At 47.9% G+C, this 18,789-nt stretch overlaps 56 pseudogenes; all 56 read left to right on the forward strand.

The window, feature by feature from the left end:
* Positions 1-203: 203 nt before the first annotated feature.
* Positions 204-322, forward strand: LOC143797575 (5S ribosomal RNA; annotated as a pseudogene).
* Positions 323-1,141: 819 nt separating this feature from the next.
* On the forward strand, positions 1,142-1,260 carry LOC143798602 (5S ribosomal RNA; annotated as a pseudogene).
* A 444-nt stretch (positions 1,261-1,704) lies between these two features.
* LOC143798257 (5S ribosomal RNA) lies at positions 1,705-1,823 on the forward strand (annotated as a pseudogene).
* Positions 1,824-2,069: 246 nt separating this feature from the next.
* LOC143799897 (5S ribosomal RNA) lies at positions 2,070-2,188 on the forward strand (annotated as a pseudogene).
* Positions 2,189-2,265: 77 nt separating this feature from the next.
* Positions 2,266-2,384, forward strand: LOC143797990 (5S ribosomal RNA; annotated as a pseudogene).
* A 259-nt stretch (positions 2,385-2,643) lies between these two features.
* Positions 2,644-2,762, forward strand: LOC143799898 (5S ribosomal RNA; annotated as a pseudogene).
* Positions 2,763-2,839: 77 nt separating this feature from the next.
* Positions 2,840-2,958, forward strand: LOC143797576 (5S ribosomal RNA; annotated as a pseudogene).
* Positions 2,959-3,209: 251 nt separating this feature from the next.
* On the forward strand, positions 3,210-3,328 carry LOC143799899 (5S ribosomal RNA; annotated as a pseudogene).
* Positions 3,329-3,405: 77 nt separating this feature from the next.
* On the forward strand, positions 3,406-3,524 carry LOC143798258 (5S ribosomal RNA; annotated as a pseudogene).
* A 246-nt stretch (positions 3,525-3,770) lies between these two features.
* LOC143800619 (5S ribosomal RNA) lies at positions 3,771-3,889 on the forward strand (annotated as a pseudogene).
* A 77-nt stretch (positions 3,890-3,966) lies between these two features.
* On the forward strand, positions 3,967-4,085 carry LOC143797577 (5S ribosomal RNA; annotated as a pseudogene).
* Positions 4,086-4,539: 454 nt separating this feature from the next.
* On the forward strand, positions 4,540-4,658 carry LOC143797578 (5S ribosomal RNA; annotated as a pseudogene).
* Positions 4,659-4,906: 248 nt separating this feature from the next.
* LOC143799900 (5S ribosomal RNA) lies at positions 4,907-5,025 on the forward strand (annotated as a pseudogene).
* Positions 5,026-5,102: 77 nt separating this feature from the next.
* Positions 5,103-5,221, forward strand: LOC143798909 (5S ribosomal RNA; annotated as a pseudogene).
* A 257-nt stretch (positions 5,222-5,478) lies between these two features.
* Positions 5,479-5,597, forward strand: LOC143799901 (5S ribosomal RNA; annotated as a pseudogene).
* A 77-nt stretch (positions 5,598-5,674) lies between these two features.
* On the forward strand, positions 5,675-5,793 carry LOC143797580 (5S ribosomal RNA; annotated as a pseudogene).
* Positions 5,794-6,042: 249 nt separating this feature from the next.
* LOC143800525 (5S ribosomal RNA) lies at positions 6,043-6,161 on the forward strand (annotated as a pseudogene).
* Positions 6,162-6,238: 77 nt separating this feature from the next.
* On the forward strand, positions 6,239-6,357 carry LOC143798259 (5S ribosomal RNA; annotated as a pseudogene).
* A 257-nt stretch (positions 6,358-6,614) lies between these two features.
* On the forward strand, positions 6,615-6,733 carry LOC143799902 (5S ribosomal RNA; annotated as a pseudogene).
* A 77-nt stretch (positions 6,734-6,810) lies between these two features.
* LOC143800457 (5S ribosomal RNA) lies at positions 6,811-6,929 on the forward strand (annotated as a pseudogene).
* A 246-nt stretch (positions 6,930-7,175) lies between these two features.
* LOC143798671 (5S ribosomal RNA) lies at positions 7,176-7,294 on the forward strand (annotated as a pseudogene).
* Positions 7,295-7,551: 257 nt separating this feature from the next.
* On the forward strand, positions 7,552-7,670 carry LOC143799903 (5S ribosomal RNA; annotated as a pseudogene).
* A 77-nt stretch (positions 7,671-7,747) lies between these two features.
* Positions 7,748-7,866, forward strand: LOC143797581 (5S ribosomal RNA; annotated as a pseudogene).
* A 250-nt stretch (positions 7,867-8,116) lies between these two features.
* Positions 8,117-8,235, forward strand: LOC143799904 (5S ribosomal RNA; annotated as a pseudogene).
* Positions 8,236-8,312: 77 nt separating this feature from the next.
* Positions 8,313-8,431, forward strand: LOC143797583 (5S ribosomal RNA; annotated as a pseudogene).
* Positions 8,432-8,679: 248 nt separating this feature from the next.
* Positions 8,680-8,798, forward strand: LOC143799906 (5S ribosomal RNA; annotated as a pseudogene).
* A 77-nt stretch (positions 8,799-8,875) lies between these two features.
* On the forward strand, positions 8,876-8,994 carry LOC143797584 (5S ribosomal RNA; annotated as a pseudogene).
* Positions 8,995-9,244: 250 nt separating this feature from the next.
* Positions 9,245-9,363, forward strand: LOC143799907 (5S ribosomal RNA; annotated as a pseudogene).
* A 77-nt stretch (positions 9,364-9,440) lies between these two features.
* Positions 9,441-9,559, forward strand: LOC143798260 (5S ribosomal RNA; annotated as a pseudogene).
* Positions 9,560-9,806: 247 nt separating this feature from the next.
* On the forward strand, positions 9,807-9,925 carry LOC143800367 (5S ribosomal RNA; annotated as a pseudogene).
* A 77-nt stretch (positions 9,926-10,002) lies between these two features.
* Positions 10,003-10,121, forward strand: LOC143798262 (5S ribosomal RNA; annotated as a pseudogene).
* A 257-nt stretch (positions 10,122-10,378) lies between these two features.
* LOC143799908 (5S ribosomal RNA) lies at positions 10,379-10,497 on the forward strand (annotated as a pseudogene).
* Positions 10,498-10,574: 77 nt separating this feature from the next.
* On the forward strand, positions 10,575-10,693 carry LOC143800458 (5S ribosomal RNA; annotated as a pseudogene).
* Positions 10,694-11,136: 443 nt separating this feature from the next.
* Positions 11,137-11,255, forward strand: LOC143797585 (5S ribosomal RNA; annotated as a pseudogene).
* An 818-nt stretch (positions 11,256-12,073) lies between these two features.
* LOC143797586 (5S ribosomal RNA) lies at positions 12,074-12,192 on the forward strand (annotated as a pseudogene).
* A 258-nt stretch (positions 12,193-12,450) lies between these two features.
* Positions 12,451-12,569, forward strand: LOC143799909 (5S ribosomal RNA; annotated as a pseudogene).
* A 77-nt stretch (positions 12,570-12,646) lies between these two features.
* LOC143797587 (5S ribosomal RNA) lies at positions 12,647-12,765 on the forward strand (annotated as a pseudogene).
* Positions 12,766-13,014: 249 nt separating this feature from the next.
* LOC143799910 (5S ribosomal RNA) lies at positions 13,015-13,133 on the forward strand (annotated as a pseudogene).
* Positions 13,134-13,210: 77 nt separating this feature from the next.
* Positions 13,211-13,329, forward strand: LOC143798263 (5S ribosomal RNA; annotated as a pseudogene).
* Positions 13,330-13,576: 247 nt separating this feature from the next.
* Positions 13,577-13,695, forward strand: LOC143800726 (5S ribosomal RNA; annotated as a pseudogene).
* A 77-nt stretch (positions 13,696-13,772) lies between these two features.
* Positions 13,773-13,891, forward strand: LOC143797588 (5S ribosomal RNA; annotated as a pseudogene).
* Positions 13,892-14,150: 259 nt separating this feature from the next.
* On the forward strand, positions 14,151-14,269 carry LOC143799912 (5S ribosomal RNA; annotated as a pseudogene).
* A 77-nt stretch (positions 14,270-14,346) lies between these two features.
* Positions 14,347-14,465, forward strand: LOC143797589 (5S ribosomal RNA; annotated as a pseudogene).
* Positions 14,466-14,713: 248 nt separating this feature from the next.
* On the forward strand, positions 14,714-14,832 carry LOC143799913 (5S ribosomal RNA; annotated as a pseudogene).
* Positions 14,833-14,909: 77 nt separating this feature from the next.
* LOC143798911 (5S ribosomal RNA) lies at positions 14,910-15,028 on the forward strand (annotated as a pseudogene).
* Positions 15,029-15,283: 255 nt separating this feature from the next.
* Positions 15,284-15,402, forward strand: LOC143799914 (5S ribosomal RNA; annotated as a pseudogene).
* A 77-nt stretch (positions 15,403-15,479) lies between these two features.
* LOC143797590 (5S ribosomal RNA) lies at positions 15,480-15,598 on the forward strand (annotated as a pseudogene).
* A 251-nt stretch (positions 15,599-15,849) lies between these two features.
* On the forward strand, positions 15,850-15,968 carry LOC143799915 (5S ribosomal RNA; annotated as a pseudogene).
* A 77-nt stretch (positions 15,969-16,045) lies between these two features.
* Positions 16,046-16,164, forward strand: LOC143797592 (5S ribosomal RNA; annotated as a pseudogene).
* Positions 16,165-16,416: 252 nt separating this feature from the next.
* LOC143799916 (5S ribosomal RNA) lies at positions 16,417-16,535 on the forward strand (annotated as a pseudogene).
* A 77-nt stretch (positions 16,536-16,612) lies between these two features.
* On the forward strand, positions 16,613-16,731 carry LOC143798264 (5S ribosomal RNA; annotated as a pseudogene).
* A 248-nt stretch (positions 16,732-16,979) lies between these two features.
* LOC143800368 (5S ribosomal RNA) lies at positions 16,980-17,098 on the forward strand (annotated as a pseudogene).
* Positions 17,099-17,175: 77 nt separating this feature from the next.
* LOC143800572 (5S ribosomal RNA) lies at positions 17,176-17,294 on the forward strand (annotated as a pseudogene).
* A 257-nt stretch (positions 17,295-17,551) lies between these two features.
* Positions 17,552-17,670, forward strand: LOC143799919 (5S ribosomal RNA; annotated as a pseudogene).
* Positions 17,671-17,747: 77 nt separating this feature from the next.
* On the forward strand, positions 17,748-17,866 carry LOC143800459 (5S ribosomal RNA; annotated as a pseudogene).
* A 443-nt stretch (positions 17,867-18,309) lies between these two features.
* On the forward strand, positions 18,310-18,428 carry LOC143797593 (5S ribosomal RNA; annotated as a pseudogene).
* The last annotated feature ends 361 nt before the right edge of the window (positions 18,429-18,789 follow it).

Raw genomic sequence — 18,789 nt, forward strand, 5'->3', positions numbered from 1 at the left:
GTTGTCCGTCAATGGCCACTCTAAGCTGAATGTGCCTGCCCTCGTCAGATCGCAAACGCTAAGCAGCTTGAGGCTGGGCAAGTACCGGCATGGGAGACTGGCTGGGAATCCCCGATACCGTTGACTTGCTATTTTTTTTTTCTCAAAGCTTTCCCTTACGATTGTTTTCATCTTGAAAAGACTAGCAGACGCGAAAGCAATCGGTCAATGGCCACACTAAGCTGAATGTGCCTGCCCTCGTCAGATCGCAAATGCTAAGCAGCTTGAGGCTAGGCAAGTACCAGCATGGGAGACTGGCTGGGAATCCCTGGTACCGTTGACTTGGTTTTTTCGTTTTGATCCAAGCTTTCCCTGACGATTGTATTCCTCTTGAAAAGAGCCGCACTGGTTTGAACAATCTGTCATTGGCCACTCTAAGCTGAATGTGCCAGCTCTGGTCAGATCGCAAATGCTAAGCAGCTTGAGGCTGGGCAAGTTTCTTTTTTCTTTTTTTTTTTTTTTTTTGGGGGGGGGGGTTTATCAAAGCTTTCCCTTACAATTTTATATCTCTTGAAAAGACCCGCTGTGGTGCTAGTTGTCCGTCAATGTCCACACTAAGCTGAATGTGCCTGCCCTCGTCAGATCGCAAATGCTAAGCAGCTTGAGGCTAGGCAAATACCAGCATGGGAGACTGGCTGGGAATCCCTGGTACCGTTGACTTGGTTTTTTCGTTTTGATCCAAGCTTTCCCTGACGATTGTATTCCTCTTGAAAAGAGCCGCACTGGTGTGAACAATTTGTCATTGGCCACTCTAAGCTGAATGTGCCAGCTCTGGTTAGATCGCAAATGCTAAGCAGCTTGAGGCTGGACAAGTTTCTTTTTTTTTTTTGGGGGGGGGGGGTTTATCAAAGCTTTCCCTTACAATTTTATATCTCTTGAAAAGACCCGCTGTGGTGCTAGTTGTCCGTCAATGGCCACTCTAAGCTGAATGTGCCTGCCCTCGTCAGATCGCAAACGCTAAGCAGCTTGAGGCTGGGCAAGTACCGGCATGGGAGACTGGCTGGGAATCCCCGATACCGTTGACTTGCTATTTTTTTTTTCTCAAAGCTTTCCCTTACGATTGTTTTCATCTTGAAAAGACTAGCAGACGCGAAAGCAATCGGTCAATGGCCACACTAAGCTGAATGTGCCTGCCCTCGTCAGATCGCAAATGCTAAGCAGCTTGAGGCTAGGCAAGTACCAGCATGGGAGACTGGCTGGGAATCACTGGTACCGTTGACTTGGTTTTTTCGTTTTGATCCAAGCTTTCCCTGACGATTGTATTCCTCTTGAAAAGAGCCGCACTGGTGTGAACAATCTGTCATTGGCCACTCTAAGCTGAATGTGCCAGCTCTGGTTAGATCGCAAATGCTAAGCAGCTTGAGGCTGGGCAAGTTTCTTTTTTTTTTTGGGGGGGGGGGGGGGTTTATCAAAGCTTTCCCTTACAATTTTATATCTCTTGAAAAGACCCGCTGTGGTGCTAGTTGTCCGTCAATGGCCACTCTAAGCTGAATGTGCCTTCCCTCGTCAGATCGCAAACGCTAAGCAGCTTGAGGCTGGGCAAGTACCGGCATGGGAGACTGGCTGGGAATCCCCGGTACCGTTGACTTGCTATTTTGTTTTTCTCAAAGCTTTCCCTTACGATTGTTTTCATCTTGAAAAGACTAGCAGACGCGAAAGCAATCGGTCAATGGCCACACTAAGCTGAATGTGCCTGCCCTCGTCAGATCGCAAATGCTAAGCAGCTTGGGGCTAGGCAAGTACCAGCATGGGAGACTGGCTGGGAATCCCTGGTACCGTTGACTTGGTTTTTTCGTTTTGATCCAAGCTTTCCCTAACGATTGTATTCCTCTTGAAAAGAGCCGCACTGGTGTGAACAATTTGTCATTGGCCACTCTAAGCTGAATGTGCCAGCTCTGGTCAGATCGCAAATGCTAAGCAGCTTGAGGCTGGGCAAGTTTCTTTTTTTTTTTTTTGGGGGGGGGGTTTATCAAAGCTTTCCCTTACAATTTTATATCTCTTGAAAAGACCAGCTGTGGTGCTAGTTGTCCGTCAATGGCCACTCTAAGCTGAATGTGCCTGCCCTCGTCAGATCGCAAACGCTAAGCAGCTTGAGGCTGGGCAAGTACCGGCATGGGAGACTGGCTGGGAATCCCCGGTACCGTTGACTTGCTATTTTTTTTTTCTCAAAGCTTTCCCTTACGATTGTTTTCATCTTGAAAAGACTAGCAGACGCGAAAGCAATCGGTCAATGGCCACACTAAGCTGAATGTGCCTGCCCTCGTCAGATCGCAAATGCTAAGCAGCTTGAGGCTAGGCAAGTACCACCATGGGAGACTGGCTGGGAATCCCTGGTACCGTTGACTTGGTTTTTTCGTTTTGATCCAAGCTTTCCCTGACGATTGTATTCCTCTTGAAAAGAGCCGCACTGGTTTGAACAATCTGTCATTGGCCACTCTAAGCTGAATGTGCCAGCTCTGGTCAGATCGCAAATGCTAAGCAGCTTGAGGCTGGGCAAGTTTCTTTTTTCTTTTTTTTTTTTTTTTTTTGGGGGGGGGGGTTTATCAAAGCTTTCCCTTACAATTTTATATCTCTTGAAAAGACCCGCTGTGGTGCTAGTTGTCCGTCAATGGCCACTCTAAGCTGAATGTGCCTGCCCTCGTCAGATCGCAAACGCTAAGCAGCTTGAGGCTGGGCAAGTACCGGCATGGGAGACTGGCTGGGAATCCCCGGTACCGTTGACTTGCTATTTTGTTTTTCTCAAAGCTTTCCCTTACGATTGTTTTCATCTTGAAAAGACTAGCAGGCGCGAAAGCAATCGGTCAATGGCCACACTAAGCTGAATGTGCCTGCCCTCGTCAGATCGCAAATGCTAAGCAGCTTGAGGCTAGGCAAGTACCAGCATGGGAGACTGGCTGGGAATCCCTGGTACCGTTGACTTGGTTTTTTCGTTTTGATCCAAGCTTTCCCTGACGATTGTATTCCTCTTGAAAAGAGCCGCACTGGTGTGAACAATCTGTCATTGGCCACTCTAAGCTGAATGTGCCAGCTCTGGTTAGATCGCAAATGCTAAGCAGCTTGAGGCTGGGCAAGTTTCTTTTTTTTTTTTTTTTTTTTGGGGGGGGGTTTATCAAAGCTTTCCCTTACAATTTTATATCTCTTGAAAAGACCCGCTGTGGTGCTAGTTGTCCGTCAATGGCCACTCTAAGCTGAATGTGCCTGCCCTCGTCAGATCGCAAACGCTAAGCAGCTTGAGGCTGGGCAAGTACCGGCATGGGAGACTGGCTGGGAATCCCCGGTACCGTTGACTTGCTATTTTGTTTTTCTCAAAGCTTTCCCTTACGATTGTTTTCATCTTGAAAAGACTAGCAGACGCGAAAGCAATCGGTCAATGGCCACACTAAGCTGAATGTGCCTGCCCTCGTCAGATCGCAAATGCTAAGCAGCTTGGGGCTAGGCAAGTACCAGCATGGGAGACTGGCTGGGAATCCCTGGTACCGTTGACTTGGTTTTTTCGTTTTGATCCAAGCTTTCCCTAACGATTGTATTCCTCTTGAAAAGAGCCGCACTGGTGTGAACAATTTGTCATTGGCCACTCTAAGCTGAATGTGCCAGCTCTGGTCAGATCGCAAATGCTAAGCAGCTTGAGGCTGGGCAAGTTTCTTTTTTTTTTTTGGGGGGGGGGGGTTTATCAAAGCTTTCCCTTACAATTTTATATCTCTTGAAAAGACCCGCTGTGGTGCTAGTTTTCCGTCAATGGCCACTCTAAGCTGCATGTGCCTGCCCTCGTCAGATCGCAAACGCTAAGCAGCTTGAGGCTGGGCAAGTACCGGCATGGGAGACTGGCTGGGAATCCCCGGTACCGTTGACTTGCTATTTTTTTTTTCTCAAAGCTTTCCCTTACGATTGTTTTCATCTTGAAAAGACTAGCAGACGCGAAAGCAATCGGTCAATGGCCACACTAAGCTGAATGTGCCTGCCCTCGTCAGATCGCAAATGCTAAGCAGCTTGAGGCTAGGCAAGTACCAGCATGGGAGACTGGCTGGGAATCCCTGGTACCGTTGACTTGGTTTTTTCGTTTTGATCCAAGCTTTCCCTGACGATTGTATTCCTCTTGAAAAGAGCCGCACTGGTTTGAACAATCTGTCATTGGCCACTCTAAGCTGAATGTGCCAGCTCTGGTCAGATCGCAAATGCTAAGCAGCTTGAGGCTGGGCAAGTTTCTTTTTTCTTTTTTTTTTTTTTTTTGGGGGGGGGGGTTTATCAAAGCTTTCCCTTACAATTTTATATCTCTTGAAAAGACCCGCTGTGGTGCTAGTTGTCCGTCAATGGCCACTCTAAGCTGAATGTGCCTGCCCTCGTCAGATCGCAAACGCTAAGCAGCTTGAGGCTGGGCAAGTACCGGCATGGGAGAACTGGCTGGGAATCCCCGGTACCGTTGACTTGCTATTTTGTTTTTCTCAAAGCTTTCCCTTACGATTGTTTTCATCTTGAAAAGACTAGCAGACGCGAAAGCAATCGGTCAATGGCCACACTAAGCTGAATGTGCCTGCCCTCGTCAGATCGCAAATGCTAAGCAGCTTGAGGCTAGGCAAGTACCAGCATGGGAGACTGGCTGGGAATCCCTGGTACCGTTGACTTGGTTTTTTCGTTTTGATCCAAGCTTTCCCTGACGATTGTATTCCTCTTGAAAAGAGCCGCACTGGTGTGAACAATCTGTCATTGGCCACTCTAAGCTGAATGTGCCAGCTCTGGTTAGATCGCAAATGCTAAACAGCTTGAGGCTGGGCAAGTTTCTTTTTTTTTTTTTTTGGGGGGGGGGGTTTATCAAAGCTTTCCCTTACAATTTTATATCTCTTGAAAAGACCCGCTGTGGTGCTAGTTGTCCGTCAATGGCCACTCTAAGCTGAATGTGCCTGCCCTCGTCAGATCGCAAACGCTAAGCAGCTTGAGGCTGGGCAAGTACCGGCATGGGAGACTGGCTGGGAATCCCCGGTACCGTTGACTTGCTATTTTGTTTTTCTCAAAGCTTTCCCTTACGATTGTTTTCATCTTGAAAAGACTAGCAGACGCGAAAGCAATCGGTCAATGGCCACACGAAGCTGAATGTGCCTGCCCTCGTCAGATCGCAAATGCTAAGCAGCTTGGGGCTAGGCAAGTACCAGCATGGGAGACTGGCTGGGAATCCCTGGTACCGTTGACTTGGTTTTTTCGTTTTGATCCAAGCTTTCCCTAACGATTGTATTCCTCTTGAAAAGAGCCGCACTGGTGTGAACAATTTGTCATTGGCCACTCTAAGCTGAATGTGCCAGCTCTGGTCAGATCGCAAATGCTAAGCAGCTTGAGGCTGGGCAAGTTTCTTTTTTCTTTTTTTTTTTTTTTTTTGGGGGGGGGGTTTATCAAAGCTTTCCCTTACAATTTTATATCTCTTGAAAAGACCCGCTGTGGTGCTAGTTGTCCGTCAATGGCCACTCTAAGCTGAATGTGCCTGCCCTCGTCAGATCGCAAACGCTAAGCAGCTTGAGGCTGGGCAAGTACCGGCATGGGAGACTGGCTGGGAATCCCCGGTACCGTTGACTTGCTATTTTGTTTTTCTCAAAGCTTTCCCTTACGATTGTTTTCATCTTGAAAAGACTAGCAGACGCGAAAGCAATCGGTCAATGGCCACACTAAGCTGAATGTGCCTGCCCTCGTCAGATCGCAAATGCTAAGCAGCTTGAGGCTAGGCAAGTACCAGCATGGGAGACTGGCTGGGAATCCCTGGTACCGTTGACTTGGTTTTTTCGTTTTGATCCAAGCTTTCCCTGACGATTGTATTCCTCTTGAAAAGAGCCGCACTGGTGTGAACAATCTGTCATTGGCCACTCTAAGCTGAATGTGCCAGCTCTGGTTAGATCGCAAATGCTAAGCAGCTTGAGGCTGGGAAAGTTTCTTTTTTTTTTTTTTGGGGGGGGGGGGGTTTATCAAAGCTTTCCCTTACAATTTTATATCTCTTGAAAAGACCCGCTGTGGTGCTAGTTGTCCGTCAATGGCCACTCTAAGCTGAATGTGCCTGCCCTCGTCAGATCGCAAACGCTAAGCAGCTTGAGGCTGGGCAAGTACCGGCATGGGAGACTGGTTGGGAATCCCCGGTACCGTTGACTTGCTATTTTGTTTTTCTCAAAGCTTTCCCTTACGATTGTTTTCATCTTGAAAAGACTAGCAGACGCGAAAGCAATCGGTCAATGGCCACACTAAGCTGAATGTGCCTGCCCTCGTCAGATCGCAAATGCTAAGCAGCTTGGGGCTAGGCAAGTACCAGCATGGGAGACTGGCTGGGAATCCCTGGTACCGTTGACTTGGTTTTTTCGTTTTGATCCAAGCTTTCCCTGACGATTGTATTCCTCTTGAAAAGAGCCGCACTGGTTTGAACAATCTGTCATTGGCCACTCTAAGCTGAATGTGCCAGCTCTGGTCAGATCGCAAATGCTAAGCAGCTTGAGGCTGGGCAAGTTTCTTTTTTCTTTTTTTTTTTTTTTTTTGGGGGGGGGGTTTATCAAAGCTTTCCCTTACAATTTTATATCTCTTGAAAAGACCCGCTGTGGTGCTAGTTGTCTGTCAATGGCCACTCTAAGCTGAATGTGCCTGCCCTCGTCAGATCGCAAACGCTAAGCAGCTTGAGGCTGGGCAAGTACCGGCATGGGAGACTGGCTGGGAATCCCCGGTACCGTTGACTTGCTATTTTGTTTTTCTCAAAGCTTTCCCTTACGATTGTTTTCATCTTGAAAAGACTAGCAGACGCAAAAGCAATCGGTCAATGTCCACACTAAGCTGAATGTGCCTGCCCTCGTCAGATCGCAAATGCTAAGCAGCTTGAGGCTAGGCAAGTACCAGCATGGGAGACTGGCTGGGAATCCCTGGTACCGTTGACTTGGTTTTTTCGTTTTGATCCAAGCTTTCCCTGACGATTGTATTCCTCTTGAAAAGAGCCGCACTGGTGTGAACAATTTGTCATTGGCCACTCTAAGCTGAATGTGCCAGCTCTGGTTAGATCGCAAATGCTAAGCAGCTTGAGGCTGGACAAGTTTCTTTTTTTTTTTGGGGGGGGGGGGGTTTATCAAAGCTTTCCCTTACAATTTTATATCTCTTGAAAAGACCCGCTGTGGTGCTAGTTGTCCGTCAATGGCCACTCTAAGCTGAATGTGCCTGCCCTCGTCAGATCGCAAACGCTAAGCAGCTTGAGGCTGGGCAAGTACCGGCATGGGAGACTGGCTGGGAATCCCTGGTACCGTTGACTTGGTTTTTTCGTTTTGATCCAAGCTTTCCCTGACGATTGTATTCCTCTTGAAAAGAGCCGCACTGGTTTGAACAATCTGTCATTGGCCACTCTAAGCTGAATGTGCCAGCTCTGGTCAGATCGCAAATGCTAAGCAGCTTGAGGCTGGGCAAGTTTCTTTTTTCTTTTTTTTTTTTTTTTTTTGGGGGGGGGTTTATCAAAGCTTTCCCTTACAATTTTATATCTCTTGAAAAGACCCGCTGTGGTGCTAGTTGTCCGTCAATGGCCACTCTAAGCTGAATGTGCCTGCCCTCGTCAGATCGCAAACGCTAAGCAGCTTGAGGCTGGGCAAGTACCGGCATGGGAGACTGGCTGGGAATCCCCGGTACCGTTGACTTGCTATTTTGTTTTTCTCAAAGCTTTCCCTTACGATTGTTTTCATCTTGAAAAGACTAGCAGGCGCGAAAGCAATCGGTCAATGGCCACACTAAGCTGAATGTGCCTGCCCTCGTCAGATCGCAAATGCTAAGCAGCTTGAGGCTAGGCAAGTACCAGCATGGGAGACTGGCTGGGAATCCCTGGTACCGTTGACTTGGTTTTTTCGTTTTGATCCAAGCTTTCCCTGACGATTGTATTCCTCTTGAAAAGAGCCGCACTGGTGTGAACAATCTGTCATTGGCCACTCTAAGCTGAATGTGCCAGCTCTGGTTAGATCGCAAATGCTAAGCAGCTTGAGGCTGGGCAAGTTTCTTTTTTTTTTTTTTTTTTGGGGGGGGGGTTTATCAAAGCTTTCCCTTACAATTTTATATCTCTTGAAAAGACCCGCTGTGGTGCTAGTTGTCCGTCAATGGCCACTCTAAGCTGAATGTGCCTGCCCTCGTCAGATCGCAAACGCTAAGCAGCTTGAGGCTGGGCAAGTACCGGCATGGGAGACTGGCTGGGAATCCCCGGTACCGTTGACTTGCTATTTTGTTTTTCTCAAAGCTTTCCCTTACGATTGTTTTCATCTTGAAAAGACTAGCAGGCGCGAAAGCAATCGGTCAATGGCCACACTAAGCTGAATGTGCCTGCCCTCGTCAGATCGCAAATGCTAAGCAGCTTGAGGCTAGGCAAGTACCAGCATGGGAGACTGGCTGGGAATCCCTGGTACCGTTGACTTGGTTTTTTCGTTTTGATCCAAGCTTTCCCTGACGATTGTATTCCTCTTGAAAAGAGCCGCACTGGTGTGAACAATCTGTCATTGGCCACTCTAAGCTGAATGTGCCAGCTCTGGTTAGATCGCAAATGCTAAGCAGCTTGAGGCTGGGCAAGTTTCTTTTTTTTTTTTTTTGGGGGGGGGGGTTTATCAAAGCTTTCCCTTACAATTTTATATCTCTTGAAAAGACCCGCTGTGGTGCTAGTTGTCCGTCAATGGCCACTCTAAGCTGAATGTGCCTGCCCTCGTCAGATCGCAAACGCTAAGCAGCTTGAGGCTGGGCAAGTACCGGCATGGGAGACTGGCTGGGAATCCCCGGTACCGTTGACTTGCTATTTTGTTTTTCTCAAAGCTTTCCCTTACGATTGTTTTCATCTTGAAAAGACTAGCAGACGCGAAAGCAATCGGTCAATGGCCACACTAAGCTGAATGTGCCTGCCCTCGTCAGATCGCAAATGCTAAGCAGCTTGAGGCTAGGCAAGTACCAGCATGGGAGACTGGCTGGGAATCCCTGGTACCGTTGACTTGGTTTTTTCGTTTTGATCCAAGCTTTCCCTGACGATTGTATTCCTCTTGAAAAGAGCCGCACTGGTGTGAACAATCTGTCATTGGCCACTCTAAGCTGAATGTGCCAGCTCTGGTTAGATCGCAAATGCTAAGCAGCTTGAGGCTGGGCAAGTTTCTTTTTTTTTTTTTTTTGGGGGGGGGGGGTTTATCAAAGCTTTCCCTTACAATTTTATATCTCTTGAAAAGACCCGCTGTGGTGCTAGTTGTCCGTCAATGGCCACTCTAAGCTGAATGTGCCTGCCCTCGTCAGATCGCAAACGCTAAGCAGCTTGAGGCTGGGCAAGTACCGGCATGGGAGACTGGCTGGGAATCCCCGGTACCGTTGACTTGCTATTTTGTTTTTCTCAAAGCTTTCCCTTACGATTGTTTTCATCTTGAAAAGACTAGCAGACGCGAAAGCAATCGGTCAATGGCCACACTAAGCTGAATGTGCCTGCCCTCGTCAGATCGCAAATGCTAAGCAGCTTGGGGCTAGGCAAGTACCAGCATGGGAGACTGGCTGGGAATCCCTGGTACCGTTGACTTGGTTTTTTCGTTTTGATCCAAGCTTTCCCTAACGATTGTATTCCTCTTGAAAAGAGCTGCACTGGTGTGAACAATTTGTCATTGGCCACTCTAAGCTGAATGTGCCAGCTCTGGTTAGATCGCAAATGCTAAGCAGCTTGAGGCTGGGAAAGTTTCTTTTTTTTTTTTTGGGGGGGGGGGGTTTATCAAAGCTTTCCCTTACAATTTTATATCTCTTGAAAAGACCCGCTGTGGTGCTAGTTGTCCGTCAATGGCCACTCTAAGCTGAATGTGCCTGCCCTCGTCAGATCGCAAACGCTAAGCAGCTTGAGGCTGGGCAAGTACCGGCATGGGAGACTGGTTGGGAATCCCCGGTACCGTTGACCTGCTATTTTGTTTTTCTCAAAGCTTTCCCTTACGATTGTTTTCATCTTGAAAAGACTAGCAGACGCAAAAGCAATCGGTCAATGGCCACACTAAGCTGAATGTGCCTGCCCTCGTCAGATCGCAAATGCTAAGCAGCTTGGGGCTAGGCAAGTACCAGCATGGGAGACTGGCTGGGAATCCCTGGTACCGTTGACTTGGTTTTTTCGTTTTGATCCAAGCTTTCCCTGACGATTGTATTCCTCTTGAAAAGAGCCGCACTGGTTTGAACAATCTGTCATTGGCCACTCTAAGCTGAATGTGCCAGCTCTGGTCAGATCGCAAATGCTAAGCAGCTTGAGGCTGGGCAAGTTTCTTTTTTCTTTTTTTTTTTTTTTTTTGGGGGGGGGGTTTATCAAAGCTTTCCCTTACAATTTTATATCTCTTGAAAAGACCCGCTGTGGTGCTAGTTGTCCGTCAATGGCCACTCTAAGCTGAATGTGCCTGCCCTCGTCAGATCGCAAACGCTAAGCAGCTTGAGGCTGGGCAAGTACCGGCATGGGAGACTGGCTGGGAATCCCCGGTACCGTTGACTTGCTATTTTGTTTTTCTCAAAGCTTTCCCTTACGATTGTTTTCATCTTGAAAAGACTAGCAGACGCAAAAGCAATCGGTCAATGTCCACACTAAGCTGAATGTGCCTGCCCTCGTCAGATCGCAAATGCTAAGCAGCTTGAGGCTAGGCAAGTACCAGCATGGGAGACTGGCTGGGAATCCCTGGTACCGTTGACTTGGTTTTTTCGTTTTGATCCAAGCTTTCCCTGACGATTGTATTCCTCTTGAAAAGAGCCGCACTGGTGTGAACAATTTGTCATTGGCCACTCTAAGCTGAATGTGCCAGCTCTGGTTAGATCGCAAATGCTAAGCAGCTTGAGGCTGGACAAGTTTCTTTTTTTTTTTTGGGGGGGGGGTGGTTTATCAAAGCTTTCCCTTACAATTTTATATCTCTTGAAAAGACCCGCTGTGGTGCTAGTTGTCCGTCAATGGCCACTCTAAGCTGAATGTGCCTGCCCTCGTCAGATCGCAAACGCTAAGCAGCTTGAGGCTGGGCAAGTACCGGCATGGGAGACTGGATGGGAATCCCCGATACCGTTGACTTGCTATTTTTTTTTTCTCAAAGCTTTCCCTTACGATTGTTTTCATCTTGAAAAGACTAGCAGACGCGAAAGCAATCGGTCAATGGCCACACTAAGCTGAATGTGCCTGCCCTCGTCAGATCGCAAATGCTAAGCAGCTTGAGGCTAGGCAAGTACCAGCATGGGAGACTGGCTGGGAATCCCTGGTACCGTTGACTTGGTTTTTTCGTTTTGATCCAAGCTTTCCCTGACGATTGTATTCCTCTTGAAAAGAGCCGCACTGGTTTGAACAATCTGTCATTGGCCACTCTAAGCTGAATGTGCCAGCTCTGGTCAGATCGCAAATGCTAAGCAGCTTGAGGCTGGGCAAGTTTCTTTTTTCTTTTTTTTTTTTTTTTTTGGGGGGGGGGTTTATCAAAGCTTTCCCTTACAATTTTATATCTCTTGAAAAGACCCGCTGTGGTGCTAGTTGTCCGTCAATGTCCACACTAAGCTGAATGTGCCTGCCCTCGTCAGATCGCAAATGCTAAGCAGCTTGAGCTTAGGCAAGTACCAGCATGGGAGACTGGCTGGGAATCCCTGGTACCGTTGACTTGGTTTTTTCGTTTTGATCCAAGCTTTCCCTGACGATTGTATTCCTCTTGAAAAGAGCCGCACTGGTGTGAACAATTTGTCATTGGCCACTCTAAGCTGAATGTGCCAGCTCTGGTTAGATCGCAAATGCTAAGCAGCTTGAGGCTGGACAAGTTTCTTTTTTTTTTTTGGGGGGGGGGGGTTTATCAAAGCTTTCCCTTACAATTTTATATCTCTTGAAAAGACCCGCTGTGGTGCTAGCTGTCCGTCAATGGCCACTCTAAGCTGAATGTGCCTGCCCTCGTCAGATCGCAAACGCTAAGCAGCTTGAGGCTGGGCAAGTACCGGCATGGGAGACTGGCTGGGAATCCCCGATACCGTTGACTTGCTATTTTTTTTTTCTCAAAGCTTTCCCTTACGATTGTTTTCATCTTGAAAAGACTAGCAGACGCGAAAGCAATCGGTCAATGGCCACACTAAGCTGAATGTGCCTGCCCTCGTCAGATCGCAAATGCTAAGCAGCTTGAGGCTAGGCAAGTACCAGCATGGGAGACTGGCTGGGAATCCCTGGTACCGTTGACTTGGTTTTTTCGTTTTGATCCAAGCTTTCCCTGACGATTGTATTCCTCTTGAAAAGAGCCGCACTGGTTTGAACAATCTGTCATTGGCCACTCTAAGCTGAATGTGCCAGCTCTGGTCAGATCGCAAATGCTAAGCAGCTTGAGGCTGGGCAAGTTTCTTTTTTCTTTTTTTTTTTTTTTTTTTGGGGGGGGGGTTTATCAAAGCTTTCCCTTACAATTTTATATCTCTTGAAAAGACCCGCTGTGGTGCTAGTTGTCCGTCAATGGCCACTCTAAGCTGAATGTGCCTGCCCTCGTCAGATCGCAAACGCTAAGCAGCTTGAGGCTGGGCAAGTACCGGCATGGGAGACTGGCTGGGAATCCCCGGTACCGTTGACTTGCTATTTTGTTTTTCTCAAAGCTTTCCCTTACGATTGTTTTCATCTTGAAAAGACTAGCAGACGCGAAAGCAATCGGTCAATGGCCACACTAAGCTGAATGTGCCTGCCCTCGTCAGATCGCAAATGCTAAGCAGCTTGAGGCTAGGCAAGTACCAGCATGGGAGACTGGCTGGGAATCCCTGGTACCGTTGACTTGGTTTTTTCGTTTTGATCCAAGCTTTCCCTGACGATTGTATTCCTCTTGAAAAGAGCCGCACTGGTGTGAACAATCTGTCATTGGCCACTCTAAGCTGAATGTGCCAGCTCTGGTTAGATCGCAAATGCTAAGCAGCTTGAGGCTGGGCAAGTTTCTTTTTTTTTTTTGGGGGGGGGGGGGGGTTTATCAAAGCTTTCCCTTACAATTTTATATCTCTTGAAAAGACCCGCTGTGGTGCTAGTTGTCCGTCAATGGCCACTCTAAGCTGAATGTGCCTGCCCTCGTCAGATCGCAAACGCTAAGCAGCTTGAGGCTGGGCAAGTACCGGCATGGGAGACTGGCTGGGAATCCCCGGTACCGTTGACTTGCTATTTTGTTTTTCTCAAAGCTTTCCCTTACGATTGTTTTCATCTTGAAAAGACTAGCAGACGCGAAAGCAATCGGTCAATGGCCACACTAAGCTGAATGTGCCTGCCCTCGTCAGATCGCAAATGCTAAGCAGCTTGGGGCTAGGCAAGTACCAGCATGGGAGACTGGCTGGGAATCCCTGGTACCGTTGACTTGGTTTTTTCGTTTTGATCCAAGCTTTCCCTAACGATTGTATTCCTCTTGAAAAGAGCCGCACTGGTGTGAACAATTTGTCATTGGCCACTCTAAGCTGAATGTGCCAGCTCTGGTCAGATCGCAAATGCTAAGCAGCTTGAGGCTGGGCAAGTTTCTTTTTTTTTTTTGGGGGGGGGGGGGTTTATCAAAGCTTTCCCTTACAATTTTATATCTCTTGAAAAGACCAGCTGTGGTGCTAGTTGTCCGTCAATGGCCACTCTAAGCTGAATGTGCCTGCCCTCGTCAGATCGCAAACGCTAAGCAGCTTGAGGCTGGGCAAGTACCGGCATGGGAGACTGGCTGGGAATCCCCTGTACCGTTGACTTGCTATTTTTTTTTTCTTAAAGCTTTCCCTTACGATTGTTTTCATCTTGAAAAGACTAGCAGACGCGAAAGCAATCGGTCAATGGCCACACTAAGCTGAATGTGCCTGCCCTCGTCAGATCGCAAATGCTAAGCAGCTTGAGGCTAGGCAAGTACCAGCATGGGAGACTGGCTGGGAATCCCTGGTACCGTTGACTTGGTTTTTTCGTTTTGATCCAAGCTTTCCCTGACGATTGTATTCCTCTTGAAAAGAGCCGCACTGGTTTGAACAATCTGTCATTGGCCACTCTAAGCTGAATGTGCCAGCTCTGGTCAGATCGCAAATGCTAAGCAGCTTGAGGCTGGGCAAGTTTCTTTTTTCTTTTTTTTTTTTTTTTTTTTGGGGGGGGGGTTTATCAAAGCTTTCCCTTACAATTTTATATCTCTTGAAAAGACCCGCTGTGGTGCTAGTTGTCCGTCAATGGCCACTCTAAGCTGAATGTGCCTGCCCTCGTCAGATCGCAAACGCTAAGCAGCTTGAGGCTGGGCAAGTACCGGCATGGGAGACTGGCTGGGAATCCCCGGTACCGTTGACTTGCTATTTTGTTTTTCTCAAAGCTTTCCCTTACGATTGTTTTCATCTTGAAAAGACTAGCAGGCGCGAAAGCAATCGGTCAATGGCCACACTAAGCTGAATGTGCCTGCCCTCGTCAGATCGCAAATGCTAAGCAGCTTGAGGCTAGGCAAGTACCAGCATGGGAGACTGGCTGGGAATCCCTGGTACCGTTGACTTGGTTTTTTCGTTTTGATCCAAGCTTTCCCTGACGATTGTATTCCTCTTGAAAAGAGCCGCACTGGTGTGAACAATCTGTCATTGGCCACTCTAAGCTGAATGTGCCAGCTCTGGTTAGATCGCAAATGCTAAGCAGCTTGAGGCTGGGCAAGTTTCTTTTTTTTTTTTTTTGGGGGGGGGGGTTTATCAAAGCTTTCCCTTACAATTTTATATCTCTTGAAAAGACCCGCTGTGGTGCTAGTTGTCCGTCAATGGCCACTCTAAGCTGAATGTGCCTGCCCTCGTCAGATCGCAAACGCTAAGCAGCTTGAGGCTGGGCAAGTACCGGCATGGGAGACTGGCTGGGAATCCCCGGTACCGTTGACTTGCTATTTTGTTTTTCTCAAAGCTTTCCCTTACGATTGTTTTCATCTTGAAAAGACTAGCAGACGCGAAAGCAATCGGTCAATGGCCACACGAAGCTGAATGTGCCTGCCCTCGTCAGATCGCAAATGCTAAGCAGCTTGGGGCTAGGCAAGTACCAGCATGGGAGACTGGCTGGGAATCCCTGGTACCGTTGACTTGGTTTTTTCGTTTTGATCCAAGCTTTCCCTAACGATTGTATTCCTCTTGAAAAGAGCCGCACTGGTGTGAACAATTTGTCATTGGCCACTCTAAGCTGAATGTGCCAGCTCTGGTCAGATCGCAAATGCTAAGCAGCTTGAGGCTGGGCAAGTTTCTTTTTTCTTTTTTTTTTTTTTTTTGGGGGGGGGTTTATCAAAGCTTTCCCTTACAATTTTATATCTCTTGAAAAGACCCGCTGTGGTGCTAGTTGTCCGTCAATGGCCACTCTAAGCTGAATGTGCCTGCCCTCGTCAGATCGCAAACGCTAAGCAGCTTGAGGCTGGGCAAGTACCGGCATGGGAGACTGGCTGGGAATCCCCGGTACCGTTGACTTGCCATTTTGTTTTTCTCAAAGCTTTCCCTTACGATTGTTTTCATCTTGAAAAGACTAGCAGACGCGAAAGCAATCGGTCAATGGCCACACTAAGCTGAATGTGCCTGCCCTCGTCAGATCGCAAATGCTAAGCAGCTTGAGGCTAGGCAAGTACCAGCATGGGAGACTGGCTGGGAATCCCTGGTACCGTTGACTTGGTTTTTTCGTTTTGACCCAAGCTTTCCCTGACGATTGTATTCCTCTTGAAAAGAGCCGCACTGGTGTGAACAATCTGTCATTGGCCACTCTAAGCTGAATGTGCCAGCTCTGGTTAGATCGCAAATGCTAAGCAGCTTGAGGCTGGGCAAGTTTCTTTTTTTTTTTTTTTTGGGGGGGGGGGGGTTTATCAAAGCTTTCCCTTACAATTTTATATCTCTTGAAAAGACCCGCTGTGGTGCTAGTTGTCCGTCAATGGCCACTCTAAGCTGAATGTGCCTGCCCTCGTCAGATCGCAAACGCTAAGCAGCTTGAGGCTGGGCAAGTACCGGCATGGGAGACTGGCTGGGAATCCCCGGTACCGTTGACTTGCTATTTTGTTTTTCTCAAAGCTTTCCCTTACGATTGTTTTCATCTTGAAAAGACTAGCAGACGCGAAAGCAATCGGTCAATGGCCACACTAAGCTGAATGTGCCTGCCCTCGTCAGATCGCAAATGCTAAGCAGCTTGAGGCTAGGCAAGTACCAGCATGGGAGACTGGCTGGGAATCCCTGGTACCGTTGACTTGGTTTTTTCGTTTTGATCCAAGCTTTCCCTGACGATTGTATTCCTCTTGAAAAGAGCCGCACTGGTGTGAACAATCTGTCATTGGCCACTCTAAGCTGAATGTGCCAGCTCTGGTTAGATCGCAAATGCTAAGCAGCTTGAGGCTGGGCAAGTTTCTTTTTTTTTTTTTTTTGGGGGGGGGGGGGGTTTATCAAAGCTTTCCCTTACAATTTTATATCTCTTGAAAAGACCCGCTGTGGTGCTAGTTGTCCGTCAATGGCCACTCTAAGCTGAATGTGCCTGCCCTCGTCAGATCGCAAACGCTAAGCAGCTTGAGGCTGGGCAAGTACCGGCATGGGAGACTGGCTGGGAATCCCCGGTACCGTTGACTTGCTATTTTGTTTTTCTCAAAGCTTTCCCTTACGATTGTTTTCATCTTGAAAAGACTAGCAGACGCGAAAGCAATCGGTCAATGGCCACACTAAGCTGAATGTGCCTGCCCTCGTCAGATCGCAAATGCTAAGCAGCTTGGGGCTAGGCAAGTACCAGCATGGGAGACTGGCTGGGAATCCCTGGTACCGTTGACTTGGTTTTTTCGTTTTGATCCAAGCTTTCCCTAACGATTGTATTCCTCTTGAAAAGAGCCGCACTGGTGTGAACAATTTGTCATTGGCCACTCTAAGCTGAATGTGCCAGCTCTGGTCAGATCGCAAATGCTAAGCAGCTTGAGGCTGGGAAAGTTTCTTTTTTTTTTTTTGGGGGGGGGGGGGTTTATCAAAGCTTTCCCTTACAATTTTATATCTCTTGAAAAGACCCGCTGTGGTGCTAGTTGTCCGTCAATGGCCACTCTAAGCTGAATGTGCCTGCCCTCGTCAGATCGCAAACGCTAAGCAGCTTGAGGCTGGGCAAGTACCGGCATGGGAGACTGGTTGGGAATCCCCGGTACCGTTGACCTGCTATTTTGTTTTTCTCAAAGCTTTCCCTTACGATTGTTTTCATCTTGAAAAGACTAGCAGACGCGAAAGCAATCGGTCAATGGCCACACTAAGCTGAATGTGCCTGCCCTCGTCAGATCGCAAATGCTAAGCAGCTTGGGTCTAGGCAAGTACCAGCATGGGAGACTGGCTGGGAATCCCTGGTACCGTTGACTTGGTTTTTTCGTTTTGATCCAAGCTTTCCCTGACGATTGTATTCCTCTTGAAAAGAGCCGCACTGGTTTGAACAATCTGTCATTGGCCACTCTAAGCTGAATGTGCCAGCTCTGGTCAGATCGCAAATGCTAAGCAGCTTGAGGCTGGGCAAGTTTCTTTTTTCTTTTTTTTTTTTTTTTTTGGGGGGGGGGTTTATCAAAGCTTTCCCTTACAATTTTATATCTCTTGAAAAGACCCGCTGTGGTGCTAGTTGTCCGTCAATGGCCACTCTAAGCTGAATGTGCCTGCCCTCGTCAGATCGCAAACGCTAAGCAGCTTGAGGCTGGGCAAGTACCGGCATGGGAGACTGGCTGGGAATCCCCGGTACCGTTGACTTGCTATTTTGTTTTTCTCAAAGCTTTCCCTTACGATTGTTTTCATCTTGAAAAGACTAGCAGACGCAAAAGCAATCGGTCAATGTCCACACTAAGCTGAATGTGCCTGCCCTCGTCAGATCGCAAATGCTAAGCAGCTTGAGGCTAGGCAAGTACCAGCATGGGAGACTGGCTGGGAATCCCTGGTACCGTTGACTTGGTTTTTTCGTTTTGATCCAAGCTTTCCCTGACGATTGTATTCCTCTTGAAAAGAGCCGCACTGGTGTGAACAATTTGTCATTGGCCACTCTAAGCTGAATGTGCCAGCTCTGGTTAGATCGCAAATGCTAAGCAGCTTGAGGCTGGACAAGTTTCTTTTTTTTTTTTGGGGGGGGGGGGGTTTATCAAAGCTTTCCCTTACAATTTTATATCTCTTGAAAAGACCCGCTGTGGTGCTAGTTGTCCGTCAATGGCCACTCTAAGCTGAATGTGCCTGCCCTCGTCAGATCGCAAACGCTAAGCAGCTTGAGGCTGGGCAAGTACCGGCATGGGAGACTGGATGGGAATCCCCGATACCGTTGACTTGCTATTTTTTTTTTCTCAAAGCTTTCCCTTACGATTGTTTTCATCTTGAAAAGACTAGCAGACGCGAAAGCAATCGGTCAATGGCCACACTAAGCTGAATGTGCCTGCCCTCGTCAGATCGCAAATGCTAAGCAGCTTGAGGCTAGGCAAGTACCAGCATGGGAGACTGGCTGGGAATCCCTGGTACCGTTGACTTGGTTTTTTCGTTTTGATCCAAGCTTTCCCTGACGATTGTATTCCTCTTGAAAAGAGCCGCACTGGTTTGAACAATCTGTCATTGGCCACTCTAAGCTGAATGTGCCAGCTCTGGTCAGATCGAAAATGCTAAGCAGCTTGAGGCTGGGCAAGTTTCTTTTTTCTTTTTTTTTTTTTTTTTTTGGGGGGGGGGTTTATCAAAGCTTTCCCTTACAATTTTATATCTCTTGAAAAGACCCGCTGTGGTGCTAGTTGTCCGTCAATGTCCACACTAAGTTGAATGTGCCTGCCCTCGTCAGATCGCAAATGCTAAGCAGCTTGAGGCTAGGCAAGTACCAGCATGGGAGACTGGCTGGGAATC

Source organism: Ranitomeya variabilis, chromosome 1 (genome assembly GCF_051348905.1).
Source record: "Ranitomeya variabilis isolate aRanVar5 chromosome 1, aRanVar5.hap1, whole genome shotgun sequence".
In the NCBI taxonomy this organism is placed as follows: Eukaryota; Metazoa; Chordata; class Amphibia; order Anura; family Dendrobatidae; genus Ranitomeya; species Ranitomeya variabilis.